The sequence below is a fragment of the Alosa pseudoharengus genome, unplaced genomic scaffold (assembly GCF_046254945.1).
Source record: "Alosa pseudoharengus isolate Yale_2024_CS ecotype anadromous, Long Island Sound unplaced genomic scaffold, YU_APseudo_1.1 YU_APseudo_1.1_scf_3, whole genome shotgun sequence".
NCBI lineage: Eukaryota > Metazoa > Chordata > Actinopteri > Clupeiformes > Clupeidae > Alosa > Alosa pseudoharengus.
In genome coordinates, this window is record NW_027468718.1 from 7,936,345 (window position 1) to 7,949,122 (window position 12,778).

Below are 12,778 nucleotides of genomic sequence, written 5' to 3' on the forward strand. Positions count from 1 at the left end.
CCTCGCCAGAGGGGGCGCCGGACCCCGTACAGTTGTGGGGTATCGCTTCTCGGCCTTTTGGCTAAGATCAAGTGTAGTATCTGTTCTTATCAGTTTAATATCTGATACGTCCTCTACCCGAGGACTATATATTAATCTGATTTTTGGAACAGGGAGACGGAAGAGGGGCTTGCTCCGTCCGCTCCACGCATCGACCCGGTATTGCAGTGACTCCAGGAACGGTGCACATCCCTTTGATTGTGGAAGAAAAGAACCCAGCCAGCGAGCGGAACCAACCTCTGGGACTTTGGAACCCTCCTTGACAGACAGCAGACACGTGAGTCCTTGCCAGGTCTTTTGGCCAACCGTGCCACCTCCCTTTTCGGGCCCTTTTGGGTTTTCCCGCCCTTTTTCTCTTTTTTTTTTTTTTTTTTTTTTTTTAAAATAGCTGGATGACACTGTGTTGTGACTGGAGCATGTGTGTGGGAGGTGGAGAGACTGAGTGGCAAGGCAAGCCACGCCTTGGCTGGGGCAGCACCTTGGAGTCACCCTCGCGTCCACGACTACCGCCGTTCTTGACCTCCGTCCAGCGTGCCCTGTGGCAGCAATCGCTCGGGTTTCTCTTCATCTCGCACAAATCTTTCGCCTTTTACTAAAGATTTCCGTGGAGGGGAACAGCCCCGAGTTTACGGTATTTTTGGAAGCTCTGCTTCGGCGGAGCTGCACCTTTCTGTCCAAAGTCAAGCGTCGTCGTGTGGGGGTCCGCTTTTGCTGGTCCCGCCCCCAAGTAACCCTCCGAGTGGCGGGGCCCTCGCCAGAGGGGGCGCCGGACCCCGTACAGTTGTGGGGTATCGCTTCTCGGCCTTTTGGCTAAGATCAAGTGTAGTATCTGTTCTTATCAGTTTAATATCTGATACGTCCTCTACCCGAGGACTATATATTAATCTGATTTTTGGAACAGGGAGACGGAAGAGGGGCTTGCTCCGTCCGCTCCACGCATCGACCCGGTATTGCAGTGACTCCAGGAACGGTGCACATCCCTTTGATTGTGGAAGAAAAGAACCCAGCCAGCGATCGAGCGGAACCAACCTCTGGGACTTTGGAACCCTCCTTGACAGACAGCAGACACGTGAGTCCTTGCCAGGTCTTTTGGCCAACCGTGCCACCTCCCTTTTCGGGCCCTTTTGGGTTTTCCCGCCCTTTTTCTCTTTTTTTTTTTTTTTTTTTTTTTTAAATAGCTGGATGACACTGTGTTGTGACTGGAGCATGTGTGTGGGAGGTGGAGAGACTGAGTGGCAAGGCAAGCCACGCCTTGGCTGGGGCAGCACCTTGGAGTCACCCTCGCGTCCACGACTACCGCCGTTCTTGACCTCCGTCCAGCGTGCCCTGTGGCAGCAATCGCTCGGGTTTCTCTTCATCTCGCACAAATCTTTCGCCTTTTACTAAAGATTTCCGTGGAGGGGAACAGCCCCGAGTTTACGGTATTTTTGGAAGCTCTGCTTCGGCGGAGCTGCACCTTTCTGTCCAAAGTCAAGCGTCGTCGTGTGGGGGTCCGCTTTTGCTGGTCCCGCCCCCAAGTAACCCTCCGAGTGGCGGGGCCCTCGCCAGAGGGGGCGCCGGACCCCGTACAGTTGTGGGGTATCGCTTCTCGGCCTTTTGGCTAAGATCAAGTGTAGTATCTGTTCTTATCCAGGAGGTGGCGATGGCGACGGAGGATGCAAAGTGGTCGGTGATACCGAAGTTTGGGATACGGTTCCTGGTGCCTGAGTCGAGGGTGGATCGTACCAGGGAGGCCTTTGGAGTGGAGATCGTGAAGGGTGTGCTGGGAGCGTCGGATGTGGAGGTGTTGTGCCTGCAGGAGACCATGGGGGGACGGGCCTTTGATGTCACCTTCCGGTCGTTGGCGGATATGAGGACGGCGTGTCGGCGGTGGGTGGATCCCGTGAGGAGTGCGGCGGTGGCCGGATGGAGGGTGCTGCGGTGGGATGAGGCCTCCGCTGTCGTGGTGCAGGTTTTCAACCCCCACGTGCTGCTGGAGGATGTCGTGGGTTTCTTGGGTCGTTACTGTTCGGCGGTGAAGGTTGGACGACGGATTGTGGACGCCAACGGATTTTGGACGGGGAAGTGGAGTTTCGTCGTGGTCTTTCGGAAGACGACTGGGGGCAGCTCGCTGCGGCCTCCCTACGCGTTCTCGCTGGGGCCGGACCGGGGGAGGATCTTTACGCCGGATTTGCCAAGTGAGTGCTGGTCTTGTGGGGGTTTGGGGCATCTGCGGGGACAATGTACCGTGAAGGCTTGCTTGCGCTGTGGGACTGTGGGGCACCTTGTGAAGGATTGTGTGGAGTTGAGGGCTTGTGATGTGTGTGGAGGGACTGATCACTTGTTTGCAGGGTGTCCTAAGCGGGGGAGCTATGCGGGTGCGGTGGCTGGGCGGCTGAGAGGGGGTCGAGGTTCTGGCGCTGTGGGGGCTTCCGTTCTAGTGGCGGGGGCAGCCCCGGTGTCGGGTACGGTGGAGCAGGTGCCTGTGAAGTCTGTGCTTGTGGCCAGGAAGAAGGTGGAGGGGACTGGAGTGTCGGGGCCTGATGCGTCTGCTGGTGGCCTGGGTCGTGGGCCGCATGGTGGCCAGGCTAGCTGCTTGGCTGCTACGGCTAGGCCGCATGGCCTTCAAGATGGCCGCCCGGAGGTCGCAGAGGGCAAGGTGGGAGTGGCTGAGGAGGAGGTCGTGGTGTCGAGCTGGGCGGATGCTACCGCATCACAGGAGCTGGAGATGGCGGAGCTGGCGACAGTGTCGGGGAAGCGCCCCCTGGAGGGTGGAGGACCGGAGAGTGCCCCTGTGCGGCGACAGCGGCCGGGGGAGGGGGTGGCGGCTTCTTGTCGCTCCCTGCCCCTGGTGGCTGAGTCGGGGACTGCGGGTGAGTTGGGGGAGTTGGAGTCGGAGGAGTCGGCGGATTCAATGGAGTCGGTGACGGGGGTTTTGTCTACAGATGGGGGGAGTCGCCCCCCCCCTGCCCAGCTTGCTGGGTGGGATGTGGACAGCCTGAAACGGACTTTGGGTATGGAATAGTGGGTTGTTGGTGGTGGGAATGTGTAAGTGCGGGTGTGTTTTTTGTGTTTGGGTTGGGTGGATTAAAGGTTTTGTGCGTGGGTGGGATGGGACTGTGTTCTGAGTTTTGGCTTTTAGCTGGGCCTGCGAGCCCGAGCTTTTCTAGGGGGCAGAGTGCGCCCGTGTGTTGCAGCCTTTCTTTTTCTCTTTTTCTTTTTCTGTGCTTTCTGTGTTCTTCCTCTTTCTGGCTGTAACTATGTATTGTATTTGTTTTTTGGTGAATAAACTTCAATATAAAAAAAAAAAAAATCTGTTCTTATCAGTTTAATATCTGATACGTCCTCTACCCGAGGACTATATATTAATCTGATTTTTGGAACAGGGAGACGGAAGAGGGGCTTGCTCCGTCCGCTCCACGCATCGACCCGGTATTGCAGTGACTCCAGGAACGGTGCACATCCCTTTGATTGTGGAAGAAAAGAACCCAGCCAGCGATCGAGCGGAACCAACCTCTGGGACTTTGGAACCCTCCTTGACAGACAGCAGACACGTGAGTCCTTGCCAGGTCTTTTGGCCAACCGTGCCACCTCCCTTTTCGGGCCCTTTTGGGTTTTCCCGCCCTTTTTCTCTTTTTTTTTTTTTTTTTTTTTTTTAAATAGCTGGATGACACTGTGTTGTGACTGGAGCATGTGTGTGGGAGGTGGAGAGACTGAGTGGCAAGGCAAGCCACGCCTTGGCTGGGGCAGCACCTTGGAGTCACCCTCGCGTCCACGACTACCGCCGTTCTTGACCTCCGTCCAGCGTGCCCTGTGGCAGCAATCGCTCGGGTTTCTCTTCATCTCGCACAAATCTTTCGTCTTTTACTAAAGATTTCCGTGGAGGGGAACAGCCCCGAGTTTACGGTATTTTTGGAAGCTCTGCTTCGGCGGAGCTGCACCTTTCTGTCCAAAGTCAAGCGTCGTCGTGTGGGGGTCCGCTTTTGCTGGTCCCGCCCCCAAGTAACCCTCCGAGTGGCGGGGCCCTCGCCAGAGGGGGCGCCGGACCCCGTACAGTTGTGGGGTATCGCTTCTCGGCCTTTTGGCTAAGATCAAGTGTTGCAGCTCGCGCACGCGACGGGAAGGCGATGGGGACCCTGGGTCCATTGAGATTGAGGAACACGGTTCGCTTTGTGGTTCCGGTGAGCAGAAGGACGGACATGAAGAGGGAGTACTTTTCGGACAAGGTTTTGCTGGAGTTTTTGGATTTGGGAGTGCAGGAAGTTCTTTGCCTGCAGGAGTATCGGCCTCAAGGTACGTTTGACGTTACTTTTCGGACTGAAATGTTTTTTGAACTGGCTAAGAAGAGGATTTCTGAGAAGAAGCATGTGGATTTCTTGAAGGATTTTGTATTTTTTTCGTCTGAGACTCATGTGTTTGTGCATATGTTTAATCCGTTTGTGTCAGAAGAGGATATTATTACTTTTTTGAGGAGGTATTGCCATGATGTGAGAGAGGGTGCTAAAGTGACTGATTCAAGGGGTTTTTGGACGGGAAGGAGGAGGTTTAAAGTGCGTTTTAAGGTTGGGGCTTCGCCTCCCCAGTCCTTCGCTCTGGGGCCAGACAGGGGTTACTTGTTTGTCCCTGGGAGGCCTGGGGGTTGCTGGAAGTGTGGGGAATGTGGGCATGTTAGAGAGGACTGTAAAGTAACCAGGTGCCGCCATTGCGGCTCTACGGAGCACATGGCGGCGAAATGTTTGGCTCCAAAGACCTGCAGTCTTTGTGGGTCTTCGGAGCACCTGTTTAGAGTCTGCCCAGGTCGGGAGAGTGCTGCTGTGGGTCGTGAAGAGTCTGAGGGTCGAGGACCGGTGGACGTGCGGTCGGCTGCTGGAGAGGAGTCCCCTGTATCCCCCGGGAAGGCTCCGTCGAGGCCTGCTGATCCTGTGACTGTAGGTGGCCATGTGGTCGCTAAGATGGCGGCTAACGATGAGCAGGTGGTGTGCCATGTGGTAGCGGAGATGGTGGCTAGCGGCGAGCAGGTGGTGAGTGCGCATGGGGCTGCTGCTGAGAGGCCCTCTGATTCCACCCTGGAGTTTTCGTCTCGGTTGGCAGCTCCCCAGGCTGTTGATGTTGTCAGTGTGCTTTCTTCTAGGCCTACGGCTGATGCCCCCGTGGCTGTGGCCGAGGACATGTGTTCTGGTGTTCCTGTGGTTTCTCCTGGGCCTCCGGCTGATGGCCCCAGGGCTGTGGCTGAGGGGACATGTTCTGGTGTTGCAGTGGATGAGTCGGCGGGAGTGGTTGCACCTGTGGCACGGTCTGATTGCCCTCTCGTCAAGGAGGTGGTGGTCGCACGGGCTGTGCCAGCTGCGGGCAAACGATCTTTGGAGAAAGGCAGTCGAGTGGTGGTTCCAGCGCGCCGCCGCTTTACAGGCTCTGCAGTGGAACGGTATAACCGGGCGGCTGCCCGGGAAATGCTCAGTTGGACTGAGGACGATGTGAATCGGTTGACTGACATGGCGGAGTCGGATGAATGGGACTGATGTGTGTTGGCAGGGTCGACTGTGAGGATATGGAGGCCGTTGGCGCCGGGGCCAGTTGCGTCGTGGTGGCTGGAGGCGGGGCTTCCCCAGATTTGTTTCTGGGGCGCGATGTAGACGGTTTGAGGGCTCCTACTGGTATGGTGGAGCCTGGAAATGTGGACTCTTTGCTGTGATGTGTGTTTGGTGATGGGTTTGTTCCTGTTGATAGTTTTGTGAATGGGCTGATTAAAGTCGAGTGATGTGTTATAGCCCTAGTACGCATGATTGTCTGTCTTTTGATGACTGTATGTATTTTGTGTTATGGTTTTGTGAATGTGTTTATTTGTGCGATGTTTTTTGAGCTGATTTGGGCGTCCAGGGGGACGCCTGTATGTGTTTTTCTTTTTTGGTAACTTTTTGGTCGTCCACGGGGGACGTACTGTTATGGTTTTCTTTTCTGGTAATTTTTTGGTCGTCCACGGGGGACGTATTTGTATGGTTGTTTAATCTGGGTCATGCAATAAACGAATATAAAAAAAAATCTGTTCTTATCAGTTTAATATCTGATACGTCCTCTACCCGAGGACTATATATTAATCTGATTTTTGGAACAGGGAGACGGAAGAGGGGCTTGCTCCGTCCGCTCCACGCATCGACCCGGTATTGCAGTGACTCCAGGAACGGTGCACATCCCTTTGATTGTGGAAGAAAAGAACCCAGCCAGCGATCGAGCGGAACCAACCTCTGGGACTTTGGAACCCTCCTTGACAGACAGCAGACACGTGAGTCCTTGCCAGGTCTTTTGGCCAACCGTGCCACCTCCCTTTTCGGGCCCTTTTGGGTTTTCCCGCCCTTTTTCTCTTTTTTTTTTTTTTTTTTTTTTTAAATAGCTGGATGACACTGTGTTGTGACTGGAGCATGTGTGTGGGAGGTGGAGAGACTGAGTGGCAAGGCAAGCCACGCCTTGGCTGGGGCAGCACCTTGGAGTCACCCTCGCGTCCACGACTACCGCCGTTCTTGACCTCCGTCCAGCGTGCCCTGTGGCAGCAATCGCTCGGGTTTCTCTTCATCTCGCACAAATCTTTCGCCTTTTACTAAAGATTTCCGTGGAGGGGAACAGCCCCGAGTTTACGGTATTTTTGGAAGCTCTGCTTCGGCGGAGCTGCACCTTTCTGTCCAAAGTCAAGCGTCGTCGTGTGGGGGTCCGCTTTTGCTGGTCCCGCCCCCAAGTAACCCTCCGAGTGGCGGGGCCCTCGCCAGAGGGGGCGCCGGACCCCGTACAGTTGTGGGGTATCGCTTCTCGGCCTTTTGGCTAAGATCAAGTGTAGTATCTGTTCTTATCAGTTTAATATCTGATACGTCCTCTACCCGAGGACTATATATTAATCTGATTTTTGGAACAGGGAGACGGAAGAGGGGCTTGCTCCGTCCGCTCCACGCATCGACCCGGTATTGCAGTGACTCCAGGAACGGTGCACATCCCTTTGATTGTGGAAGAAAAGAACCCAGCCAGCGATCGAGCGGAACCAACCTCTGGGACTTTGGAACCCTCCTTGACAGACAGCAGACACGTGAGTCCTTGCCAGGTCTTTTGGCCAACCGTGCCACCTCCCTTTTCGGGCCCTTTTGGGTTTTCCCGCCCTTTTTCTCTTTTTTTTTTTTTTTTTTTTTTTAAATAGCTGGATGACACTGTGTTGTGACTGGAGCATGTGTGTGGGAGGTGGAGAGACTGAGTGGCAAGGCAAGCCACGCCTTGGCTGGGGCAGCACCTTGGAGTCACCCTCGCGTCCACGACTACCGCCGTTCTTGACCTCCGTCCAGCGTGCCCTGTGGCAGCAATCGCTCGGGTTTCTCTTCATCTCGCACAAATCTTTCGCCTTTTACTAAAGATTTCCGTGGAGGGGAACAGCCCCGAGTTTACGGTATTTTTGGAAGCTCTGCTTCGGCGGAGCTGCACCTTTCTGTCCAAAGTCAAGCGTCGTCGTGTGGGGGTCCGCTTTTGCTGGTCCCGCCCCCAAGTAACCCTCCGAGTGGCGGGGCCCTCGCCAGAGGGGGCGCCGGACCCCGTACAGTTGTGGGGTATCGCTTCTCGGCCTTTTGGCTAAGATCAAGTGAGAACGTGATGTGTGCGGGAGTAAATTTTGGGCCGGGCTTTCAGCCGCGGTTAAAGAACACGGTACGGATTGTGGTGGAGCAGGACGATGAGACGCGGAGGAGGATTGACCTGGATTATGTGTGCACGGAATTGGAGAAAGTTTTTGGGATTACGGTGGAAAAAGTGTTTTGTTTCCAGGACTGCTTGACTTCGGGTTTTTTCGATTTGAGTTTTCGCACGTTAAAGGATTGTACTGATTTTTTTGGGGAATTTCAGCGAAGGAAGACCGAGCACGAGGTGAGGGGACTTTCTTTAATTCCTTTGTTTGGCCACGCGCTGAGGCCGTTGTATGTGCATATGTACAATCCGTGGGTAGAGGAGGGTGATGTTCTGGGGTTTTTGGGTCGTTATTGTTCGGAGGTGAAGGGAGGTTTTAAGTGCTTAAATAAGTTTGGGTGGTGGACTGGGAGGAGGCAGTTCTTTGTTCGTTTTCGAGAGGATCCACACAAGCCGGGGGAGCCTTTTTATCCCCCGGGGAGTTTTGCAATTGGTCCGGACAGGGGCTTTTTGACCTTTCCGGGCCAGCCGGTCTACTGCAGGAGGTGCGGGGCCTTAGGGCACCGAAAAGAAGACTGTGGGGGGAGGCAATGTCGGCGGTGTGGGGCTACTGACCACGAGGTCAGGGACTGTACGGCGCCCAAGACCTGTAGCCTGTGTGCTAGCCCGGACCACCTTTTCCGGGCTTGCCCTCGGAGGGGAAGGGTGGAGCAGGGCCTGCCTGTGAGGGACGGGGGGGATGGGGGAGCGCCTGGGACTTCAACATACGCTTCTGTGGTGTCGGGCGGCATACCAGGCCGACCGGAGGAGCAAACGGAGCATGGGCCAGGTGCTATTGCTAGCGTTAGCAAGGGAGCACATGGCGGGCCGGGTCCTCCGGCTCCCCCGGTGGGGGCTGACAGGCCGGGGGAGCGTGGACGGGAGGCAGACGGAGAGAGTGTCGTGGAGCGGCTGGAGGAGGTCGCGCCGGAGGAGGTCGTGCGGGAGGTGGACGTGCCTGAGGTGGTCGTGCTGGAGGAGGTCATGCCGGCGACGCAGGGGCTGGAGGTCGCTATGCTGCCTTCCTCGGCAGATCTACTTTCCCTTCCAGCATCGGCGGAAGGCGTGGCGGCGGCTGGAGTGGAGGAGGTCGTTTCGGCTGGCCAAGGGAGGCCGCATGGCCAAGATGGCGGTGGTACGGGTCTTCCTCGACGGGTTGATGCGGCGGTCCAGCAGGCGCCTCGGGAGGTGGCGCCACCTGGTGGTCAGGAGGGGCCTCGCTGGAGTGAGGATCTGGAGGCAGAGAGGGAGTTCGTGGAGTCGGTGCTGCCAGTGGACGTAGAGATGTCGGAGGCTACGCGGGCGGTGAAAAGGGCCGCGACCACAGCGGACGAGTCTGGCGCGGCGATGAAAGTGAAGGCAGTCGAGGTGGTGTCGGCTCCTGCCCAGGAGGCGCCGCAGGTTTTGCTGCCTGGCTTGGACCCTGCTCCCCTGCTTGGGGGCGGGCTGGGGGTGCAGCAGGCTCGCGATCCGGCTGAGGCTCTACTGGACATACTGGACGCAAAGGTAGCCGACTATGGGCAGCAGTCTCCTCCGCTGTTCCCTTCCTCTCCTTCCTCAGGGGGCGATTCGTCGTCTCCGGCGGGGGCCTTGGAGGGTGCCAGCGGGGGCGAGGAGGGGGAGTTTGTGCCGGGGAGCCAGAGCCCGATGCCGGACATTAAGAGGAATGTGCCTCAGCGCGGTCGTCCGCTGCCGGGAAGGGAGACTGATGGTGGGGGATCTCGTAAGGTATGACATTGGTGATGTTGATGATGATGATGTTGTGTCATGTATTGGACTGGTTATGGGGATGTGGGGTTGGGGGGGGGGGTTGGGGTGTGTTTGGAGGGGGGTTGCTTTGTCTTTGTTGGGATGTGGGGTTGTTGTGTATTTCTATGTGGGGGGGGAAGGGGAGGGTGGGGGGGGGGGTGCAGTGCGGGGAGGGGTCGGAGGCGCACTGTCCTGTGGTTGCAGGAAGGCTACTTATGCGGGGAAGGGGCCATGGAGGTCTCGGTGAGGGGATGGAGGGGCGGTCCTTTTTTGGTGGGGTTTTGTATGTGGGGAGGGGTTTTCTTTTTCTCTTTTCCTTTTTATGGGGGCTATGATGGACTGTAGGCTTGTCACTGTTAATGCACGGGGTTTACAATGTGGGGTGAAGAGAAGGACCTTTTTTTCTACTTTGGTGGGGATGGGGGTGGACGTGGCGTTCCTCCAGGAATGCCACGTGAAGGATGTGGAGGATGGGCTTTTGTTTTCAAGGGATTGGGGGGGCGGGCCATCCTTCTGGGGAGCGGGGAACGTCCGTGCCGATGGAGTGGGAATTGTTTTTGGATCACGGGAGGTGGAGGTAGAGACTGCAGTGTGTGTGGTGCCAGGGAGGGTGCTATGCATCGACTGCCAGTGGAGGGGGGTTAAACTGAGATGAATTAATGTGTATGCACCTAGTGTCCGGGGGGAGAGGGGGGGGTTTTTCGCTGGTTTGGCCCCATTACTGACCAGCAATAGGACTGTGGTGATGGGGGGGGATTTTAATGTGGATATGGGTGAGCGGGCGTGGGAGGGGGAGGAGCTAAGGCAGCTCTGCCGGGACTTCAAGCTGCAGGATGCGTATAGGGTGGTTGGGGGGGGGGGGAGGGGGGGCAACTTGGAGTAATTCGAGGGGGGTGAGGAGGAGGCTGGATTACGTGTTTTGTTCTGAGGGAGTGGGGATTGGGGGGTGTGCCGTGCGGCCCACGTGGGGCACGGACCACTGTGTGGTGGAGGTGGGTCTAAGTTTGGGGATGGGGGCCAGGCAGGTGCCACGGTGGCGGTTTAGGGGGGACCTGCTGGGGGATGGGGACTTTTGCAGGGCTTTCCGCAGGGAATATGGGAGATGGCGGACTGTGAAGGCCTTATTTCCTTCCCTCACGGCCTGGTGGGAGGAGGTGAAGGGGAGGGTGGAGGGGTTTTGTAAGGGCTGGGTGGGAAGGCGGAACAGGGAGGCTCGGGAGGGGGTACAGGCTGCGTCGAGGGAGCTGCAGTGCCTGTGGGGTAGGGTAGTGGGGGGCGGGGAGGCGGACAAGGGACGGGTGAGGGAGCTGGAGGGGCTCATCAAGGACTTTTATCTCCAGCAGATAAGGCGGCTGGAGGTGCAGGCGGAGGTGGAGGAGAGGGAGCAGGGGGAGCGTCCATCAGGATATTTTTTTAGATCGGTGAGGAGGAGGCAGGAGAGAGTCCGGATGGACGGGTTGGTGGGGGAGGGTGGGGTGGAGACCACGGTGGAGGGAATGAAGGGGGTGGTGGAGAGGTTTTATGGGGTTTTGTTTGACGAGTGGGTGGGAGATGGGGGGGAGGTTGGGGAGTTCTTGGGGGGGGATAGGCCAGACCTTGCCAGAGGAGGAGAGGGACAGGCTGGAGCAGCCGGTGAGGCCCGAGGAGGTGTGGGAGGCACTAGCCTCCATGAAAGCGGGTAAGGCTCCAGGGAGTGATGGGCTCACGGCGGAGTTTTTTAGGGGGTTCTGGGATGTGGTGGGGGAGGATGTGGTGGAGCTGGTGTCCCAGCTTTGGGAGCAGGAGAGCTTGTCTGCCTCCATGAGGGTGGGGCTGGTTACCCTGCTTTTTAAGAAGGGGGATCGGAGGGAGGTGGGGAACTGGAGGCCCATCACCCTGTTAAACGTCGATTATAAGCTTATGGCGAAGGTCCTGGCCAGGCGCCTCACGACGGTCTTGCAGTGGGTGGTGGAGGAGGACCAGACGTGTGGGGTGCCTGGCAGGTCCTGTAGCCTGAACCTGGTTTTGACTCGGGATGTGGTGGAGTGGGTAGAGGAGCGGCGTCTTCCCCTGGCCTTGCTGAGTCTAGACCAGGAGAAGGCGTTCGACAGGGTCAGCCATGAATTTTTGTTCGGGGCTATGCGTCGCATGGGGTTTGGGCCGGGGTTCATAGGGAGGGTGAGGGCGCTATATGAGGGAGCGGGGAGTCGGTTCTCCATCAATGGCTCCTTTACGGAGCTGGTGGCGCAGAGGGGGGGCGTGAGGCAGGGGTGTCCCCTCTCCCCTTTGCTTTACGTCCTCTACATTGAGCCTCTGGTAGCCAGGCTTAGGAGTGATGAGGGGGTGAGGGGGGTGCACTTGCCGGGGGCAGCGGGCAGGTGTGTCAAGGTGGCAGCCTATGCCGACGACGTGTCGCTCTTTTTGACGTCGGAGGATAGTTTTAGGCGGGTAAATAATATTTTGGGGGGTTTTGAGAGGGCTACAGGGGCGAGGGTTAATAGGGGGAAGTCTAGTCTGAGTTTTTTTGGGTCATGGGCGGGTAGGAGGGAGGGGATGGGGGGTTTTGGGGTGAGCGAGGGTAGGGTGAAGGTGTTAGGGGTATTTTTTGGTAGGGAGGGGAATGCGAAATTTAATTGGGACCAGAAGGTGGTGGCGGTGAAGGCGAGGTTGGGCATGTGGAGGGAGAGGGGGTTGTCACTTTCGGGCAGGGTGATGGCCCTTAAGGCAGACATCCTTCCGATGCTTAATCACCTGGCCTATGTTTACCCGTTGCCGCCAGCGTGCGCCCGGGCGCTGGAGAGGGAGGCGTTTGCCTTCGTGTGGGGTGGGAAGGTAGAGCTGGTGAGCAGGGCGGATATGAGGCGGGAGGTGGGGGAGGGGGGTCGGGGGGTACCCTGGTTCACTCTCAAGCTAGCGGCTTTGTTCGTGGCTTTCCAGGCGCGGGTGGTCATGGGGGAGTTCAACCACATGGCTGTGTTTTTGGCCCGGTTCTGGTTGGGCTTCGCCCTACGGCGGCTCCGGCCGCTGGAGGCAATGAAGCCGTGGTCCTGGGAGCAGCCGGGACATTATGCCGTGGCTGCTAGGTTTGTGGCGCGGCGGCCGTGGGCTCTGGAGGACGGCCTGATCCTGAGACATAGGGAGCTGTATAGGGAGACGGTTAGGCGCACCCTGTTGCTGGAGCCAGCTAGGGTGGACAGGCGGCCTGGGGTGGATTGGGTGCAGTTGCAGCCGAGGGAGATAGGAGGGAGGGGGAGGGACTTGAACTGGCTGGCGGCGCTGGGTAGGCTCCCGGTGAGGGAGCGGGTGCACAGGTTGGGGGGTGGGGGGACGGCTTTGTGTCCCG

At 57.6% G+C, this 12,778-nt stretch overlaps 10 non-coding genes and 1 pseudogene across 10 annotated transcripts; all 11 read left to right on the forward strand.

Annotated features, from left to right (window-relative positions):
• The first annotated feature begins 41 nt into the window (after nucleotides 1-41).
• Nucleotides 42-232, forward strand: LOC143100994 (U2 spliceosomal RNA). The gene has a single exon (XR_012981997.1). It is a non-coding gene; the product is annotated as a U2 spliceosomal RNA (small nuclear RNA).
• Nucleotides 233-587: 355 nt separating this feature from the next.
• LOC143101105 (U5 spliceosomal RNA) lies at nucleotides 588-701 on the forward strand. Its single transcript, XR_012982096.1, has one exon. It is a non-coding gene; the product is annotated as a U5 spliceosomal RNA (small nuclear RNA).
• A 128-nt stretch (nucleotides 702-829) lies between these two features.
• Nucleotides 830-1,020, forward strand: LOC143100995 (U2 spliceosomal RNA). The gene has a single exon (XR_012981998.1). It is a non-coding gene; the product is annotated as a U2 spliceosomal RNA (small nuclear RNA).
• A 357-nt stretch (nucleotides 1,021-1,377) lies between these two features.
• LOC143101106 (U5 spliceosomal RNA) lies at nucleotides 1,378-1,491 on the forward strand. Its single transcript, XR_012982097.1, has one exon. It is a non-coding gene; the product is annotated as a U5 spliceosomal RNA (small nuclear RNA).
• Nucleotides 1,492-1,619: 128 nt separating this feature from the next.
• On the forward strand, nucleotides 1,620-1,764 carry LOC143101021 (U2 spliceosomal RNA; annotated as a pseudogene).
• A 1,524-nt stretch (nucleotides 1,765-3,288) lies between these two features.
• LOC143101001 (U2 spliceosomal RNA) lies at nucleotides 3,289-3,484 on the forward strand. Its single transcript, XR_012982003.1, has one exon. It is a non-coding gene; the product is annotated as a U2 spliceosomal RNA (small nuclear RNA).
• Nucleotides 3,485-3,841: 357 nt separating this feature from the next.
• LOC143101116 (U5 spliceosomal RNA) lies at nucleotides 3,842-3,955 on the forward strand. The gene has a single exon (XR_012982106.1). It is a non-coding gene; the product is annotated as a U5 spliceosomal RNA (small nuclear RNA).
• Nucleotides 3,956-6,011: 2,056 nt separating this feature from the next.
• On the forward strand, nucleotides 6,012-6,210 carry LOC143101013 (U2 spliceosomal RNA). Its single transcript, XR_012982013.1, has one exon. It is a non-coding gene; the product is annotated as a U2 spliceosomal RNA (small nuclear RNA).
• Nucleotides 6,211-6,566: 356 nt separating this feature from the next.
• Nucleotides 6,567-6,680, forward strand: LOC143101107 (U5 spliceosomal RNA). Its single transcript, XR_012982098.1, has one exon. It is a non-coding gene; the product is annotated as a U5 spliceosomal RNA (small nuclear RNA).
• Nucleotides 6,681-6,808: 128 nt separating this feature from the next.
• On the forward strand, nucleotides 6,809-6,999 carry LOC143100997 (U2 spliceosomal RNA). The gene has a single exon (XR_012982000.1). It is a non-coding gene; the product is annotated as a U2 spliceosomal RNA (small nuclear RNA).
• Nucleotides 7,000-7,355: 356 nt separating this feature from the next.
• Nucleotides 7,356-7,469, forward strand: LOC143101109 (U5 spliceosomal RNA). Its single transcript, XR_012982099.1, has one exon. It is a non-coding gene; the product is annotated as a U5 spliceosomal RNA (small nuclear RNA).
• The last annotated feature ends 5,309 nt before the right edge of the window (nucleotides 7,470-12,778 follow it).